This window comes from Canis lupus, chromosome 3 (genome assembly GCF_048164855.1).
Source record: "Canis lupus baileyi chromosome 3, mCanLup2.hap1, whole genome shotgun sequence".
Lineage (NCBI taxonomy): Eukaryota > Metazoa > Chordata > Mammalia > Carnivora > Canidae > Canis > Canis lupus.
Genome location: NC_132840.1, coordinates 38,386,996 through 38,404,899, shown reverse-complemented (window position 1 = coordinate 38,404,899; position 17,904 = coordinate 38,386,996). Strand labels below are relative to the sequence as shown.

General features: G+C 42.7%; 1 long non-coding RNA gene across 4 annotated transcripts; it reads right to left on the bottom strand.

Moving 5' to 3' along the window:
• Nucleotides 1–5,475: 5,475 nt before the first annotated feature.
• Nucleotides 5,476–17,884, bottom strand: LOC140630391 (uncharacterized). Of its 4 annotated transcripts, none has more exons than XR_012028163.1 (4): nt 17,793–17,884; nt 16,724–17,046; nt 13,278–13,347; nt 5,476–7,462 (listed from the first exon to the last, which is right to left on the bottom strand). It is a non-coding gene; the product is annotated as an uncharacterized lncRNA (long non-coding RNA). The 4 variants fall into 4 exon arrangements; XR_012028164.1 differs by having other exon boundaries at nt 5,476–6,596; XR_012028162.1 differs by lacking the exon at nt 5,476–7,462 and having other exon boundaries at nt 12,776–13,347.
• Nucleotides 17,885–17,904: the final 20 nt, after the last annotated feature.

The following is a 17,904-nucleotide window of genomic DNA, read 5'->3' as shown; positions in this document are numbered from 1 at the left end:
GAGTTTAATGAAGGAATTATTAACAAAGGTATGAATGGAGCAAAGGGACACAAACAAGGGATGATGAAGTACTAGTGGCTGGTAATAGTGCCCTTAGAGAGAGCCAGAGCTGTGCCATGGCTTAAGCAGAGAGCAACCTGATAGGAGTTGAAGCCTTGTAGAGGAATACAGCCACTGCACACCAACCAATGGCCCTGAGGGAGGGAGCAGGGAATAAACACCTTGACCTCTCTCTCTCTTGTCCCTAGATCTTCTGATAGTGTCTTCCATTTGCTGAACCCAGCTAGGACCCAGAGGGTTGACGGGGTCCACAGAAGCCAGGCTCCCAGGCCCAGAGAGACTGAGATGGAAAGTGGATTTGCAGAGGTAAATACAAACTACCCAGTCTATATCAGATTCCTAGCCCATCATAAGATGGTAGCAGGTGGAAAGCCCTGCTTCTCCATCCTCCACCTACAGGCAACTTTCAGCTGCGCATTTCACAGCTTCAGTTACCTTGTTTCTCTTTTTAATCAAATTGGGATCTCTTGATTTCTTCAAATCTTTCCCTATATGCTATAAAAAATGATTCTGTATCTGCCTGAACAGGGAAATGCTGGTTAGTAAAGATTTAAAAGAAACAGTAAGGGATATTGACTAAGAACATGAACTTCGAGGTCATACATCACTATGTTTCCATATTGCCTCTATCTCTTAGTAGCTGGGTAACTTTGGGCAAATTCTACTGCCTCTTAGAGCCTCAATATCTCACCTATGAAGTGAGACAATCATAGTACCCTACAGAACCGGGGCAGTAACAAAATCAGTTTAAACATGTCATGCACTTAGAGTCAGGCGTGTGGTTAGGAATCAATTGGCAGTGGTTATTCCCAGTTGAGAGTCCACTGGAAAACATAGACACAGTAATATTACAGTCCTCATTCTCTCCTAATCTTTGTGTTTTTGTCTCCCCTCTGCCCTCAGCTCTCCTGGTCAAAACTCAGGAATCTGGAGGGAGTTCTCTTGGGCTAGAGCCACAAGATAGTTAATGAACTGACCTGCAATCTTTGGGCTGACCAAGTTATTGTGAATGTCAATGTTTAGCCTTGGGAAAGTAGTCTCACCTCTCTGGGACTCAGGTCCCTCAGATCTGCCATTCTCCATTTTCACAACAAACTATGGTATCTTCAGGGCATGCCAAAGTATCCTGGGTCCCCAGCTGAGCGTAGCGGTTTTTCTCTTTCTCTCTTTAGGTGTGAGAGGTTATGTCAGGGCAGGCTGGCCCCGTCTGAGCTCCTTGGCATGGAAAATCCCATCTCCCATCAAAGCCAAAAGAGACAGAGCTGTGGGCACTGGTGACCCCAGGCAACAGATACCTCCTCCCTGTTCTACAAAATGCTGTCTCCTGGGGCCAGGGGAGACAGATAACCAGTTCACATCTCAACAGCTGGCCCCAGCTGTAAGTCTGCACGATTTAACTTGGCTCTCATTGGCACTGAGAATGAGGTCACGGAAGGAAGAAGACAATGGAGAAGACCTCTGGAAGGACAGCAGTAAAACACACTGCCAAGAGGCGGGAGAGGACTCTTGAGTCATGGGGTCCTCGGCAGCTGTCTTTGAGAGGTAAATAATTTCAAGAAGTCCTTGACTGGAAGATAAAATGTGTGCTTTTATGTGTACCAAAGGCCATCCAGAGACCCTTCTCTCATTTGATTATTTTAATTGAATCCATCTTCTTATGGCTTAGGAGTATGGTAGGGTAAGACCAGCAAGAACTGGGATGGGGAGGGGAAAGGTCAGAGTTCCAGAGCCAGACAGGGCCGATGCCCCCCTCTCCAGTACTCTCCTCCTCACCCTGCTGCCAGATTCACTGGACTTCACCCAACACCTCCCCCACCGAAGTTTCCCAAGACCTGAACTCTTCCAGTCTTGTTCCTCTTGCCTTGGCTCATTCCTGTACATTTTTCAAATCTCAATTTATACACTCTTCTTCTCATTCCATATCTTTGTTATTTTCTCCCCAGATAGCTGGAATGCAGTTGTGACCACTGGAGTTTGAATAGACATTTTTAAATTGTGAGGCAGAAGGGAAAAACTACAGATGGCAGAACTATAAGATAGAAAGAGCCTGGATCCCAGATACTGTCATACAGCTTCCTACAAGTTCTGAATTTCCCAACTCTGGATTACTTTTGTTTTTTTTTTAAACTGATGTAAAATTCATGTAACATAACATTAGCCATTTACCAAAGTGTCCAGTTCTGTGGCATTTAGTATAGTCACTAGATTGTGAAACAATCACCTCTATCTAGTTCCAAGATATATTAATCATTCCAAAAGGAAACTCTCATTAGAGAGATCCATTCTCCTTTCTCTCAGTCTCTGGAAAGCACTAGTCTGCTTTCATTCCATATGGATTTGCCTATTATGGACACTTCATATAAATGGACTCATAATACATGTGGCCATTTGTATTTCTTTCACTTAGTATAATGTTTTGAAGATCCATTCACATTGCATCATGCACCAGTATTCCGTTCCTTTTTATGACTAAATGATATTCATTGTATGTATAAATCATATTTTATTTGTGTATTCATCTACTGATGGACAGTTGGGTTGTTTTTACTTTTTGACAATTGTGAATAGTGTTGCTATAAACATTTGTATACAAGTATCTCTAGATTTCTTTTACATAAGACAGAAATACATTTCTGTCTATTTAACCCATTGTTATTTGGATTTTTGTCACTTTCAACCGATCGTACTTTCAGCTGGTACAAGGGGTCTAGCAATTAAAATGAAAAAAAAAAAAAAAAAAGATTCTACTTCTTCCTTATCCAACCTGTCTGGAAATAGAGACTATTAAGAAGCAAAAAGATCTATGTGATTTTCTGCCTACTACCATTTCCTGTGTTTCTTTAGGCCTTAGCAACTTTATCTATAAAATGGGGATAAACAGCCCTTGAAAGCAGAGGTCTAACCCAGATAATCTCTCAAAGTCTCTTGTGTTTGATTCTTCAAAGTATGTTTTGAATGGACTAGAGGTTACAGGAAACAATGTGAAACCCATTGAAATGTCAGGTCACTTTCTTTGGAACGCTATTCCAAATTCACTCCCTTCCCTTGCCCTTGAGCTAGACTTGTTGCCTTCATCTCCCTGTCCTATAACACTTCTTATACTGCATCTTTCATAGTTCATCTTAAATTTGTTGTGTACGTATCTGTTTTCTTGGTAGAACATGCAATTTTTCAAAAGAAGTCCTTTAAATGAAGCCTGCTCTTTCATATAAAACAAGCATGGAGGAGCCAACTGTAGCAACAATATATATTCTAGGTGTTTCTTTTCACCCAACTCTACTCCTTCACCTTCCTAAGGCCCTCTGGTTCCTTGGGCCCTTGATAAATATGTTTTACTATCTCTTCTAGTTTTCCTGGATGAAGATATTATTCTTTCAGTTGGCAATCTAGTTCTAAGCTCTGGCTTAGAACCATGTCATAAAATAGCCCTGGACCCATGGAACTCTCAATGACTGGTTCAATCCTTTCCGTACTTCCCATCCCCAGTGGAAAGGAGTTCAGAAAGTTTCTAGGTCAAAGGTGCTCAGGACATATTTATTGAAGGAATTCCTAAAGAAAGAGAAAGACTTGAACTGATCAAAGTGTTTTTTACCAAGGAATAAAACCTAGAAGCAAAGGCCAATTCTGGTCCTTGTGAATCTGAGTTGAAGATAGGGAGAAAGGCAATTAATTGGACTTCTTTAACATAAGTCTGAAGATATATTGCTAGTTTCCTTATTTCTCTCTAAACTAACAATCTCTCCCTGCCCCCCCCCCATTAGTCAATTCTTGGTATATACAAAGGATACATTAAATGCATTAAACTTGAAAACTTTTTAAAGTTAATAATGTCTAACATATATATCATATAAGTAGTTATCACATGATAAGCACTATGAAATTTGTTTATAAGGATCATCTCATTTATTCCCTGCAAAACTCTATGTAGTAGGTTCTATAATAATTTTTACTTTACATTTGAGAACACTGAAATTTCTTAGGCTAAGTAACTTGCCTAAAGTCTCGCAGCTAATAAAGGAAGGGGCATGGCTTCACTAAGGTCATCTGATTTTAGTCTACCCATGCAGGCACTCTGCCATACCCAAAATGAAATTCAAATTTATGCAAATATTTCCTTACATCCATTCTTTCATCAAGCATGTATTAGTTTCTCTGCTGGGGCACTTGCTTGAGATAAAGAGATAACTAAGATGGGGTTTTATGGGTAAGATGAAGAACTTCAACATTATTATTTCTGGCACACTTCCATAGGCCTTAATTCTCAGCTTTGATCACAAGATATTTCTAGTAGTGGGGTCCTTCTGAGACTCTATCGCTCCTTAATAATCAGGGAGAAGTAAGTATAACAGGGATACTACTCCTTCAATATCCCTAAGGGTAGCTGAATAATGGAACTCAAAGATACCAGGTCCTGATACCTGGAACCTGAATGTTACCTTTTATAGCAAAAGCTTTATAGATGTGATTAAGGTAAGTAGTTTAAGATGAGGAGATTATCTTGGATTATCCCAGTGGGCCCTCACTGTAATCATAAGTGTCCTCCTAAGAAGGAGACAGAGGGAGACCTGGAGACCCATTAGAAGAGGAGAAGGCAATGTAATCATTGAAGTAGAGATTGGGGTGATGTACCATAGAAAGCTGGCAACTCTCAGATACTGGAAGAGGCAAGGAACCCATTCTCCCCTAAAACCCAGATTTTGGACAAGTGAAACAAATTTCATACTATGAGAAAATATATTTCTGTTGTTTTAAGCCATCCAGCTTGTGTTAACTTGTTACAACAGCCATGGGAAACCAATACACAATACTTTGCTGCTTTAATGACCCAGGACAGGTATGAAATACACAAAATATGAAACTGAGTTTCAGAAAAATAAATTGACTTGCCCGGGATCAAACAGTTACAAACAGTAGTGGAGGTGAGATTAAAACATGGTTCTAACTCTGAGATTCACAAATTACTTTATAGTTTATAACCACCTTGACTTAATAGTCTTTTAAAATTTTTCGAGGGAACCCAGAGCAGATCTTATTCCTTTTCTCTTCTCTTCTCTTCTCTTCTCTTCTCTTCTCTTCTCTTCTCTTCTCTTCTCTTCTCTTTCCTTCTTTCTTTCTTTTTCTTTCTTTCTTTCTTTCTTTCTTTCTTTCTTTCTTTCTTTCTTTCTTTCTTTCTTTCTTTCTTTCTTTCTTTCTTTCTTTCTTTCTTTCTTTCTTTCTTTCTTTCTTTCTTTCTTTCTTTCTTTCTTTCTTTCTTTCTTTCTTTCTTTCTTTCTTTCTTTCTTTCTTTCTTTCTTTCTTTCTTTCTTTCTTTCTTTCTTTCTTTCTCTTCCTAATACAAATAAAGAACCTGAGGTTTTGCAAGATAAAAAGACATGCCTTAAGTCACAGCAGAGGAGCTGAGATTAGAGCCCATGTTGGGTCTTTGAATTGTCCTTGTAGCCACACCCCCCCGGCCTGTGTTGGATTCAAATACTGGGTGAGGGGATCTTGTCATAAGCTTCCTGCCAGCCTGCCTGCAGGCACCCCCAGCTTATCAGTCTGACCTTTGGTTTTCCATGGCAAACCCCTGTGCTGAGGAAGCTGCCAACAGGCAGCCAAGGCTTTGTATTGTCCTTATTTAGAATTGCTTTCACTTAAACTAGCCCTGCTCTTGCAAAACATGTTTATTCTGGTTTCCTCTCCCTCCTGGCTGCCTGACCAGTGTGGGCCCAGAGTGCAGATGCTCGAGTGCTTAGAACTGGACCGAGCAGGGCATAGAGAAAAACACGAAGCCCCAGGGAAAGGACACAGGAGGGCATGGTTCCCTTTTCCAGGTTGTGTGCCAGACAGATGGACACCCTCTCTTGAGGGTATTGCTGTGAGCCCCCAGGGAGAAAATGGACATTCAAAACACACCTCTGCTGAGATTGCCTTCAACTTAAAATCCCAACCATTTGAGAGTAACAATACTAATGAGGATGACAGTTTTAATAATATAGCAACTTCTTTTTCTTAAATACTATAAACCAGGCACACTGTTAAATCTCTTATGTAGTTTATTTCATTTAAGCCTCAGGATAACCACATTAGCTAGGTTATATCTAATAACCTTACTTTATAGATGGGGAAACTGAGACATATTTGGGTCATATGGCTAGCAGGCTATAGGAACTGAGATTTGAAGCCAGGTCTGTCTGGTCTAGAGTGTGCTCTCTTACACAACACTCTTCTGTAGGGACTCCCCGGTCCAGCCCCTTTGTTAGACCAGAGAGGAATTCAGAGAGCACAATGACTTGTCCAAGGCCACACAGTGACTTCTTGGAAGAGCTAATTTCCCAGGATTCTGGGACAGTGTTTTTTCTAATAGCTTACCCCAATATAAGCTGCAATTTAAGAAGGAAGAAAAAGCAGCTGGAGATTTCTCACTGTAATTTGAAAGGCTTGTTCTTCCTTTCCCTCATCCCACTGAATCCCATTTTGTTATTGTCTTTGGGGCCAGTACATTTTTTCCATGGGCATCTCTGGGTAGAAGCTGGCAGTGAGAGGAGAGAGGAAGCCTGGAAGTTAAAGGAAGGTGTGTTTGCCAAGTTCCTTACAATAAGTCTACCTGGAGAACATTCTATGAAACACGTCTTCTGGAGTCATCTCACAGAGTTTGGAGAGTATGCCCATTACACAGGTGAGTAAATTGAAGTTCAGAGGCAACATGTCATTTGTCCATAGCAAGCAGCTGGTTAAGAGATAGCCCTGACTGCTCGGTGGCAGTACACATGAGTACGGTAAACAATCTGGGTGTTTCCCAGGCCACAGAGCTCCTCGCTCAACCAGCATCCACATTTTTTTTTTTTAAATCATTCGGAAATGAGAACGTGTTTTAAAAAAATTCTTATCTTCCTCTGTAAAGGGAAAAAGAAGGGAAAAGTAAGGCTCCCAAGTGAATTTTCTTCATAGTAGGGGAGAGGGCGATAGCTGGAGAGCCCTGAGAACTTGACCCTTTATTCAAAGCTTATTCAACAAATGATAAGTGAATGTTGATTCTGGGAAAGCCCTGTGCTTGGTACTGGGGACTTGGAATCTGGGATTTGGACTACAGACAAGTAGACAGACAATAAAAGCACATAGCCGGAACCCCCAAATCAGGATTGGGACAGAGAGGCACTGGGGCTATTTGTGGGTCGTCTGTACTCCCTTCCACTCCTGTTCAGCCTACACTGGGCTACTTTTAAGTCCCTGAACATGCCGTCCTATTTCTCCATCCTGATTTCACTCATGCTGTTTTTCTGCCCTTCTGTACCTCACAAGCCTCTATGCTCTTTTATTACCTCTATGGAAAATGGTCCTGCAACCGTCTGCTACTTTGTGTACCTCTCCCTTTGAGTTCCTTCAAAGCAGGGATTGTCTTTTGCCATTGTGTTTCCTCTGCCTGTTTGAAAACAGTAGATCAAATTTATAGCATGTAATAACCATGAATAAAAACAGTAAAGCTGGGTTTACGAATAGAAACATCGGGTATCACACTCGGCCCTCAATTACTTGTGCACATTGTTTTGGTTGTTTGGTTTGGAAAATCGTGACTTACCGAGGTGAGCAGTCATAAGATACAGTTTTTAAAGAGTGAACTTTGCAATCTCAGGGGAGTGGAGTTCACAGAGGGGGCAGGGAGTTCTCATTCAGAAAATGGCAAAAAGGTGATTTGACCTGGCAGCACATGAAATCATTAGATGGTGATCTTGCAATCAAAGAAAAGGAAAGGTAAGTATAGATTGTTTTTCATATTGAAGAGACTGATGATGTTTCAGACAATAACTGGAGTGCCGAAAGCAAAGAGGGGGTCTCTAGACAGGTGCTAGGGAAGGCTTCTCTGAAGAGGTGGCATTTGAGGAAATAACCAAACAGTGAGGAGGAGCCAGGTATGCAAAGGGCTGAAGGAAGACCTTTCTGGCCAGGTAAGAGTAAGTGCCAGGGCCCCAGAACAGGAGGAAGCTTCGGATTCGCTCTGCACCTTTGCTTTAGGCAACCATGCCAGGGTCTTCAGATCAACCTAGATATCCTCTCAGTGGCCTGTTATAGATGACTGACCTCTTTTCTCAAACATGGTGTCACTTGAACGACCTTGGGAGGCACTGGGCAGATTTTACAGCTGAGGAGTAGGACGGGCACGTGACAGTCCCACACAGCTGGTTATTGACAGGCCATAATGAGGTCCCCACAACACTCTGGTTTCAAGGCAAGAGTCCTAACCACAATATCACACCACTCTACAGCCAGAAGGTAGAGTCGTTCCTAAAGCCAAACCTTCTTCCACCGGAAACCAGGGACTCAGTGCAAGGCAGGATTTATGACCCAGTAACTGAGGACAGAAATAATTGGTCACATTAATGCCTGGCAATCCCAGGCTGGGCTGCACTCTCGGTGGGGGGTGGTGGTGGTGGGGGGAGGCAGGAGTGCCTGAAACAGTGGAGCCAAGTTTACTTCTGTCAGCCCAGGTGCTCTGCTGTGGCCAACATAGCCCTAATGAGCTCTGCATATTCAGGACCCAAATAATTGATGGCCCAATTTAAATTGTGCAGAGGCCACATTTCTTTCCAGACTCTGAAGGAAAAACACCAGTGAGGAAGAATGAAGAACCGCCTGTTCTAAGTTATTTTCCTTCTGTGGTCATTCAATCCCCAGGAAGACCACATCTACCCCATCAAGAGCCTGCAGAAAGAAGGCAATTATCTAGAGAAGCCAAGCAAAAAGGAAAGAACAAAATAAAATTCCTGCACAGGGAAGAGGTCTCAGGCTTCACACAGTGACCTGCAGATAGCCTTCAACATACCCTGCTTCTCGCAAAAGTTTAAGTTAAGGCCTTGGGCTCTGGGGTCAGATGGATCTGGATTTGAAAACTAATTCAACGACATATTACACGTGTGATCTAAGCAAGCCTTAACTTCTCTGTGCCTCAGTCTACTCAGTTGCTAAATGGAGATTAAGAGCATGGACGTTGGGGCATCAGACTTGGATTTCAAACCCAGCTCTGCCACTGACTATGTTATTAAGAACAAGTGACAATCTCCCCCAACTCCCCCGCCCCACATTAGTTTCTTATCTTGGAAGAGGAGGTAGTTAAATTGTTGCCTTGGAGGACTGTTCAGGAGAACTGACTGAGAAAGACGTAAAATGTGTGTGCATAGTACTCAGGAAAATCATGGTTAACTTGTTACCACTGGTTAAACTCTAGACTTAGATGTTCTCAAAATGTGTGTTTCCTGGACTGGCAGCATTAGCTTCCCCTGGGGACTTGTTAGAAATGCAAATGAAAGGGCCCCACCCTAGACCCACTGAATCAGAAACTTTTGGGGGTGGCTCAGGACTCTGTTTTAACAAGCCCTCTGCAAGGTACTAGTGCATGCCAAAGTTTGAGAGTCTCTACTCTAGGTGATCCAGAATGCACCTGAGACACGTCAGGTTGTCTGCAGCTGTCTCAGGCTCCTGTGTGCCTTGATGCCATAATCTTCAAAATGAGCTCCCTGCTGGCTCCTTTCTGTCCCCAAACAGGAAAGAAATGCCTAATTACTCAAGATTTTAAGAAGGGCCCCTCAACACTAGGTAACATTTTCCACATGCTTACCATATTCTACATTCTGACAATACTTTCACATGGATTATTGTAATTTGTCTCTTCAATAATCCTCTATGGTAGAAATTATTGTTTTGCTGATAAACCAAAACTCTGTGAGATGAAGTACATTACCCAAAGGTTTATGATGAGTGATGAAGCCAGGAGTCAAACTCCAGTAGTCCATTGCTAGAATGGGAATCAATCAGTTCAACGTGGTTCTACACTGTAGAACATGGAACCGTGAATGTGGCTTAACAGAAAGAAGACTTTTGGCAATCGTCTGAATTGTTCAGAAGTGTCTTACCTTAAAAAGTAGTGAGCTCCCTGTCACTGTGGATGTGTGAACATAAGCTGGGTAAATATCTGTATAAATGCCTTGATGTTTGTAAAGAGACTGGAGCTATTTCACTTGGATAGGAAGGAGACTGAAGGGAGCTCCCTGGTTTGGAGAAGAGAGAATCCACTTTCTTGTGGCTCCAAGGACCGTATCAAGATCCTCTCTGATCCTTGTGGCTAGAAGGTATCTCTCTTTCCTCTACACTCTCCTGTCATGTTATATTGATACTGCTCTTGTAACACTGTGCCCTGTCCTATTGCACTATAGCTCTTTATGGGTGGCTATGTTTCTTCTGTTAGGGAAGAAGCCAGATATATGTTCATTGAGGCTGATGGACCTGTGGGATCATGAACAATAATCTTGACCTCTTTGAGTCGAGATTCCTTGTTATGTAAAGGGGTCAGTAGGGATTCCTTACTGAAGCTAGAAGGATTCAAAGGGCCAGAAGAATGGTGCATCATACCCTGTACTCGTCTCCAGTCCCCCTACAGATTGTAACATGTCTTCAGGTACAATTCATTTGGGATTCATTTAGATACCATTTCTACTGCTCTTTGTAACCCATGCCTTTCCAGCTGAAATATAGATATTCAATATGTGGTACATAGTAGGCACTTATACATTTATTTAAAAATGAAAGAGAAAGAAACAAAAGAGAAAGCAAGAGACAGAGAGAGAAAGAGATAAAGGAAGAGAAAGCAAAAGAAGAAAAAGAAGAAAGAAAGAAAGAAAGAAAGAAAGAAAGAAAGAAAGAAAGAAAGAGAAAGAGAAAGGAAAGAAAGAGAAAGAAAGTAAGGGAGAGAAAAATTTAACAAATAAATGCTCTCCCTCATTTGTGGCCCTTCACCTGGTAGGCATTCTACCTGTGTGGACGTTTTTCTCGGGCACACCCTGGTGTGTGTGTGTGTATGCACTTAACAGAACAATCCACAACAGGCTGTCCTATGAAGGAGACCTATGGGAGCAGAGAGGAAACAGGAAAGAAAGACTTGAAACAATCTCTCTATAGGCAACTAATTGCAGTTTTGTGGTTATTTGGGGCAGTTGTTTACTGTGGGAAGAAGCTGGCCTCTGGGATAACAAGCCTCGTGCATACTGATCTCCATCTTGAACCCCTTTGATAGGAGTAGAATGTTTCAGAGGCAGATTCTAGGAGACTTAAAAGCAGGTCTGGTTTTCAACACAGCGCATATTGAACTTTCTCCACTGTGGGAGGCAGGCCAAGTAGTGGTTTTTGAAGCTTTTAAAGGCTCACTGGCCCTTCAAAAAAAAATGGCTGTTGTGGACATATGGTTTTAGAAGCTTTTTAAAAAGCCTTGTGGGCTTATTTTTAGAGCAAACCTTAACCTTGTAAAACTTCTTAAAGCAGCTATGGAGGGCCCAATCACTCAAAGCCTCCTTCGAACCCTGGGCAGCTGCTCCCTGAGATTTCCAACATAGGCTTTCCTTGTGCTTGATGTGAGTAACAGGCTGCCAGCCGTGCCTCGGTTAGCCTGCCCCTTGAGAGGGTGTGTCCTAGGAAATGGAAGACCCAAGACTTGGGCCACAGGTGAGTCACCCAAGGAGGCAGAGTTTACTTGCCAGTGAGTGGACCCAAGAATCACAGACACACAATCTTGAAGACTCTCCTGAAGGTAAGGACCTTAAAAGTCACACAGTCAACCCCAATCTGATGCTAGAACCTCCCTTGAAACACACAAAGAGATGGTTCCACTTCTGCTTGCACATCTCCAGCTATGAGAAAATCATTGACCAGGCATTCATTCATTCAACACATTTGTGATTAAGTACACATTATGTGCTTAGTGTGGTGCAAAGTGCTGAGGATTTATCAGTGAATAAAAAAATCATATGCAGTCTCAATGTAATTGAATATTACTGGGAAAGACACACATGGATCAGATGATCACATCAATATATAATTGCAAATAAAAAGACCTTATTTAAAAATTCAAGGATTTGTAAAAGCTTATGATTGGACCCTCTGTGGTCAGAGATATGGGGGAAGATTTGATGAAGAGGTGACCTTTGAACCACGATCTGAAGGATGAGTGAATATTGGCAAGACAACAGAAGGTTAGGAGAGGGCTCAGAAGGGTGAGGGAACACCTCTGCAGAGGCTTTCAGGCAGGAGGAAGCATTGTATTTTAGTGGAAATGGAAGCCTAGGTCCATAACATCAAAGGGAAAGACCTAGTTTGAGGCTGGGGACATGCAATGTGTAGGCCATGCATGGCCTTGCTGCCTTGTTGAGGATTTTGAAGCCCCTGGCTCCTTTAAAGCAGATGCTAGGCAAGTCATAGGAGAAGCTGCAAATTCATTCTCAGGTTGCTAAGTGTAGTAGTCTTAAAGCATGTCCATAATTCTCCTCCCTTCAAAAGTCAAAGCCTAAATTCTCTCCTTTGAATGCAGATCTTAGTCTAATTGGAAAAAATGTGGTAGAAGTGATTCTTTGGGACCTCAGAGGCTAGGATAGCTTCTCTGGCACTCTTTCTCTTGGGTTTCTTTTTTTGGGGGAAGTTAGTCACCATGCTCTGAGGACATTCAAACCAGAGGAGAGGCCTACATGAAGAGGAACCAAGGCTTTGCTTTCTACAACCAGCACCAGATTGTCAATAATCTCAACTAGAAGTGGATCCTCCAGCCCCGGTTGAACCCGCAGATAACTGTAGTCTCAGCTGATATCTTGACTGTAAGTTCATGAGAAACCCTGGACCAGAACTACCCAGCTAAGCTGTTTTTGAATTCCTGACTCAACAGAAAGTGAGAGACAATAAAGGCTTATTGTTACTTCACATGATTGACTTTTGGTAATTTGGTAAGTGGAATAGGTATCTGTTTCAGTGAGGCACCTCAAGGTAGGAGGAGGAAAGCAAGGACTTTGGGGTGAGAGACTTGGATTTGAAATCTGATGCTTCAACTTCCTGGTTGTTGGACTGAAGGCATGTTGCTTTATCTCTTGGAGCTCCCATTTTCCATCTGTAATGTGAGATGATGCCCACGGGACCCCCAGTAAGTAGTACTATGTAGCCATTCTCAGTTTCCTTGCCTTTCCCCACTTCACATTCAATTAAGACATGCTGTTCTTAAGGTTGAAAACATAATAAAGGCTGCAGAATGTGGGTATCTTGACTCCCCTGGAAAGAGAGGGCTTGAAAAGTGTCTGAGGCTGCCTCAAGCCCTGTTTCATTCATTCAGGCTACATATCTTCAAGTCTATTCCCCACTGGGTCTTATGAATTTTAAGAAGCATCTCTTGCCATATAAACAGAACTGCCTTTTATTTATTTGAACGTTACCTCTTCATAGTTGCATGTCTTATTTTCTTCATTTGCATTTCAGTAAGGAAATAGATCTATGATGAGTTTCCTAATGAAAGAGATTTATCAAATCAGTTATTATGTATCATATACATAGTGAAGACATTTTTAGTTAATTCTCTAAACACAACCATGAGGTATCCATCATTTGTGCCATTTTGCAGATGAGGAAACGGGTATAAAAGCCAGAGATATTACTTTGCACCAAATATTATGTGATCTTCACTAGTTATTCAACTTCTCTTTTATTTTAGTTTTCTCAGCTGCAAAATGGGGGTAGGAACAGAACCTATGCAAAACCAGGTTGACGTGAAGATTAAAGGAATTAGTATGTATAAAATACTTAGAAAAAGTTCTGATACATTTGCATATATTCTTATACAGTTCTTATCATTATTTTTCTTATTTTTAAATCAGTGGTTCAAAAAAGTCAAAACAAAACTTCTGTCTAAACAAACCATTTTGCTTGATCCATGTTATCTCTCTCCTAAAATAATAGTCATTCCCATTTTTATGATATTTTTAAAATATCCATTTGGTTCTTCCAACAATTCAGTGACTCAGCATCACTATCTTGATTTTTCAGCCAAATCAAACTCAAAATGGTGAATGGGAATGGCTCAAAGTAGCTTTGGTAGCAACAGAAGCCAAATGGAGATAGCTTCAGGTAAAGAGACAAATTCATCATAAGATGCAGGGATGATTCAGGGAAACAAGCTCATGAGTAAGCCATGGGGAAAGTCTCCAGAAATGACAGAAACTGGGAAGAGGAGGGCTGCAGGAAACTTGGAGAATGGTGTTTCTCCTTCTTTCCCCTTTTCTCTACTTGGCTGATGGACCAGCCTAGTCTTTTTTCTCTGAGCCTGGCTTTCTCAGCTGCTCAGTGCAAATGGTTGGTGCATGGCAGACTCGAACAGCTTTCAAGCCCCCAAGTTATCATGCCAACCATAGGAGAGATTGACCTTCTGCTTCTCCCTGTTTGGAGTCCTCATTACTACAGATGGGAGCCTGATTGAAACAACTTTGAGTCAGGGCCTTTCTCCAGTCTGGTCAAATGTGGCTAAGGAGTGGGGTCACAATGTACAGAATGGGGCCAGTTGCTCCTGGCCACTCACTTCTGTAGATTGCTGTGGGAAGGTCATGAGTAGGTGAAAAATACTCCAGAAGGAGCCCAGAACATGAAGTGAGTTTCCTGCCATTTTACATACTGGAATGACTGAGGCAGGATTCCCCTCCAGATCTTCCTTTCCTTGTGAGGCCAACAGTATTCCAAAAGGCTTCAGCTACATCCCTTTCGGAGACCAGCAGCTCCTGATATTCAGGTTGAGGAAGGTTCAGGCATGGTTCTAATTGGCCTCAACCCAGCTTCAGAACTTTTTTTATCTTGCAAACTGAAACTTAGGACTTTTTTTTTTTTAAGATTATTTATTTATTTATTCATGAGAGAGGCAGAGACATAGGTCGAGGGAGAAGCAGGCTCCCTGCAGGGGGCCTGACATGGGGCTCCATCTCAGGACCCTGGAATCACGACCTGAGCCAAAGGCAGACCTTCAACCACTGAGCCACCCAGGTGCCCCAGAACTTAGGACTCTTTAAACAACTCCTCTCCCTTCTCCTCCTCCCCCAGCCTCTGGCAACCACTGGTCTACTTTCTGTCTCCGTGAATATGACTACTCTGGATATTTCATATAAATAGAATCATATAATATATATCTTTTGTTGACTGGCTTATTTCATTAGCATAGAGTCCTCAAGGTTCTTCCATGTAGTAGCAGTATCAGGATGTCTTTCCTTTTTTATGGGCAGGCCAACATCTCATCCTATGCATGTACCACATGTTGTTTATCCAATCATCTGTTCATGGCCCCTTGGGCTGCTTCCAGCTATTTGGCATTGTGAATGGTCCTGCTATGAACATGGGTGCAAGGAGTTGTCTTTTTGTGATATATAGGACAGACGGAGGATCCTGAGAACCTAATGTGAAGATAACAGAAAGATTATCCTTCCTGCTCCATATTAGAAAATGAAGGGAGTTTTGCTTCTGATAGAAAGGGGGAGAGAAGAGAGGAAAGGCACCAAGGAGGACAGGCAGGAAGAGATGACCCAGGGTCATGGAGTGGACTAGAAAACACCTGGGGTGAGGGGCAAGGGAAGAACTACTGCTGTGTGGTCTATCATTCAGTATAAAGTGGTTTCAGTGGTTGTTTTGTCCCATCTCCCCTACTCAGCAAATTTTGGGAACATTTCCTACACACACATACACAAATGCTCTGTGTGAGTTGCTTTTTGGTATAAACTGAAGAAGGAATTAAGTCTCCCATCTGGTCTGATGTGAAACAGACAGAGACAGGGAGCAAAGGAGGGCAAAATCAGCTCTAAACTGTCCTGTGCAGCAGAAGCAGATGTTCCAGGGATGCCCCTGAGAGGATGAGATCCCTGGGATTAACAGACAAATTCGGAAGAGATTTGGACTGCCACGGAACATACTTAGGGCTGTTGAGGCAATCAAATCTAGAGCAGCGCTTCTAAGCTTTAGTGTGCCTGAGAATTGCTTGAGGGACTTGATAAGATGTAGATTTTGATTCACTCTGGAGTGGGGCCTAGGTTTCTGCATTTCAGACAAGCTCAAGCTCCTGGCTGACGGTGATGCTGGTGGTCTGTGGACCACACTCTGAATCAGAGAGTTCCAGATCTCAAAGGGATGGAAAATTCTGAATAGTGTCATAGTGTCTATCTCTCTCTCTTTCTCTCCATCTCTGTCTCTGTCTCTGTCTCTCTCTCTCTCTTATACATACATCATCTCTTGGTGTTCCTGGGGAGATATGGCTCTCCTGTCCTCTGTTGGGGTGAGGCTGTGACAGAGGAAGCCATGAAGGAGCTACTGCTCTCTTATTAGGTCTTCATCTCAGTCCTTGGTCTGTCCCTGCCCAGGCAGTGTGGAGGTCATGCCAGGGAACGCTCAGTGGTCCATTCTGCATGCTTTGGCCAGGGTATTAGAACAACTATTTTCAGGGGGGAAACCAAAGGCTCTTTCTCCATGGTTGGCTTCAGAACTCCCTCTCTCAGAAAGATGGAGAGAGGCGAAGGAAAAAAAAAAGTTTTAAGTGGTATTTTTCTTGAGAAAGGTTGTTCTGGGGAGCCAAGCATTAATTGAGTACTTGATTGTGAGAGGGTTGTGTGGTAAACTCCCTTGTTTTCCACAGATGTTGAAGGACTCTGAGCCAGAGTTTAGGAAAAATGTTTTCCCACATATCCACCCCTGCCCCAGAGGCTGTGATGAAGTTGGCAAAGGACACTCAGGTCAAGTGGGGCTCCAGCAACCTCACAGAAACATGAGAATTCACAGAATCTGAGGGGGAAACAGTGGCAAGAGAAGAAGAGAGGAAGAGAGGGAAAGCCCAGGAAATAGAGTACCCCACTCCTACCCCGGCAGAGACCGGTGTCAGGAACTTCGGTTACCAGAGGTGATGAAGGAAACTCCACTGCTTTCTCATCTAGGCAGGTGCTTCTTTTGTTGGGGGGTGCTTCCTGCCTGAGAGGTAGTCCAGCTCATTCAGGAGCACTCAGTCCTCAGGTAGTGTCCTCACTCTGAGCTGAAATCTGGCTTTCTGAAACATCCATGCTCAGGACTTTTGTGCTGATGCTGCCCTCCAAAGCCACAGTGAGTGAGACACTACCACACCTCTGCAGTGCATCCCGCAGTTAAAGCACATCCCAGCACATCCATTAGTCCATCTGATCTTCAGAGCTGCCTGAAAGGAAGGAAGGGGGCAATTTTTCTTCCAGAGTTTCAGATAAGCAAGTGGAATCATTGCTTGAGGTGGAGGTTGAGAGCATAGGTTCTAGAGTCTGACTACCTGGGTTTATAGCCTGGCCCCTCATAACTGTGTGTCTTTGGACAAACCCTTGACCACTCTTTTCCTGGGGTTCCTCTTCTATAAATTGGTCATAATGATATTACATACTGGAGAGGGTTGTGGTAAGGACTAAATAAAAGTAAAGTGCTCTACCTTTGGTTTATAGAAACTTCTCTTCTGCTACTGAGGGGGGAGAGGAAAAAAAGATGGAAGTCAAGTGATTTGCCCAAGGCTAGAAAATGGTGGCACCAGATATAGAACTCAGATATCCTGATGCTAACTCCAATACTTTTTCCATTACAGTCAACACTTTGCATTCTTAAGCCCATCAGAGAGAGAAATTCTCCAGTGATCCTCACATTGGCAGGGCCTGTGCCTGCACTGAGCTGTGTGCACAATAGGAAGAGAAATAGTTCTAGAGAGTTTTGCCTGCACAGGATAGTTGATAGCTTCTTTTGACCTCCCTTGTTTGTTCTCTCTTGTCTGTTCCATATTAACCAAGATGGGAAATTTAATCACTTCCTCAATTTCCACCAAAAAAAAAAAAAAAAAGTCTCATCTGATCTTCCCAATACTTTGAGTTGGTCACTGGTGGTCTTAGTTATGTAGCTGACAAAACTCAGAGAAGTTAAGTAACTTGCCTGGAGGTCATCCATCCATTCAGTAGGGACTCAGTGAGTTCCTTCCCCTATACCTCTCTGCCTCCAAACTCACAGGCAGAAGCTAACACCCTGGGGGCCTTAATCAGA